The sequence below is a fragment of the Sinocyclocheilus rhinocerous genome, unplaced genomic scaffold (genome assembly GCF_001515625.1).
Source record: "Sinocyclocheilus rhinocerous isolate Xijiao unplaced genomic scaffold, SAMN03320098_v1.1 scaffold1892, whole genome shotgun sequence".
Lineage (NCBI taxonomy): Eukaryota > Metazoa > Chordata > Actinopteri > Cypriniformes > Cyprinidae > Sinocyclocheilus > Sinocyclocheilus rhinocerous.
In genome coordinates, this window is record NW_015652347.1 from 52,433 (window position 1) to 54,380 (window position 1,948).

The window sequence follows — 1,948 nt, forward strand, 5'->3', positions numbered from 1 at the left end:
AACACTTTGCTACAATGTAAAGTAGTGAGTGTACAGCTTGTATAACAGTGTAAATTACACTGTAATTTTTTAAGTTTTAGCCTTTTTTGAGCTTTTCAGTTGTGTAATATTCATATCAAAGCATATTGTAAATATAGGCCTGGTTTCACAGACAGGGCTTAGAGTGGAAGGCGTAGGACCAAGAAATCGCTCAGTCCGAGCATTTTAATTGGTTTTCCTACCTTCCTGTCAACGTATGTATTAGCATACCTCTGCGCACCGGGTTCGCGCAGACAGGATACGTCATCAGCGCATTCACGCACGCTGTGCAGACAGAGCAAGAATGGCAGACAAACATCAACAGCCCCATCTTCCTTCCTGGTATTGTAGTACTTTTAAAGTTTTCTCACCGGTGAATGACACATGATGTAGCCCAGCGGTTCCCAATTCCTGTCCTCGCGCACCCCGCTCTGCATATTTTGCATGTCTAGCTTAGTTAACACATCCGATTCAGATAACCAGCTCGTTAGAAGTGAGCTACGTGCATGAACTGTGTTCCGATCGATATGATCCCTACACAGTGTTCTTTGCTCCCTACTCTCTGAGCGGGGGAAATCCGTTGAAGTTTACTTCACTTCAGAACATTCATTCACGGATTTGCGCTGCGCAGCGTCTTCACACACATCACACTCACACACACACGTCTTCACATCCAGTGCGAGGACTGGAATTGGGAACCGCTGATGTAGCTTATTGTAGTAATGTTGTCTCTGGTATTCTGGTCTGTGAGCGTATATGCGTTTAGGGGCGTGGCTTTGGACGGCGATTGCAGGGAGGGTGGGACGTTCGCTTTCAGTGCTATCAGGCTAAAGTTAGCATTTTCCAAGATCTCCTACTGCACCTTTAAGCCTTGTCTGTGAAACCGGGGGATAATGTAGTAAGTTTAATACCACTTAATTAAAAACAAATATATAAGCAATATCACACTCGTAGACACAATATATGGCTGTATATTCGGCCGCAGGTAATCACAGCGTGCCAATATATAGCCATATCTCACGTCTACGAGTGTGATACTGCGTTTATACAACAGTTCGATGCCACAAGTGTGTAAATACATAAACAAAATAACAACGGAGTGTCTTTAAAAGCCCTCTTTTGTGCAGAGCTACTTCCTTCCGCCACAGATTCAAATCTAAAGTTGACAGTTTAACAGCTGAGCCCAAGCCTCGTTACTAATTACAAAACGTCTCTTTAGAACCAGTAACAAAGGAACGTTGAGTTGCTTCATTGAAAGCTTATTGTATTACTGTACTAAAAACTGTGTATTATGTGTAGTAGAGTATTATGAAGAGACGGATTGAGCGGGTGTGATTACCTACATCTGATCCAGCATTCATTCTTCAGATCAATCTCATATTCACAATAAAACATTAGTTTGAATGTCTGCTGAGGAAAGCGATATCTTTGTCGTAACGTTAATATCCTTTCATCTGTTAAGGGTGATTTTGCTGCTCAGTGCATTTGTTCGCTGCGTCAAGCTGTTGTTGAAACTAAAAATAACTTCCGTTTATAGCGTTTTTCAAAGTAAAAGTCTTTACTGCTGACTCATAAAAACAGTCTCTTGTCGCCATCTAATGGCGGAACAATGTAACTAAAAACTTTTTTGAAACACTGCTTCATGAAGCTTCGAAACCTTTGCGAACCATTTGTTTCGAAACAGTGGTTCGGAGCGCGTATCAAAATGCCAAAGTCACGTGATTTCAGTAAACGAGGCTTCGTTACGTCATAATTGTTTCGAAATTTCAATAGTTTGCCTTTGGGGGGCGATCTCTGATCTCTGAATCCGTGAATCATGTGAGTTCATTGACCTAGCCTCCCAGCGTCTCTGATCTCGGATCAGTTTTATCAATTTGTAGACATTTTTAACGAGACATGTGTGTAATTAAGGATATGAGTTGTAGTCTTA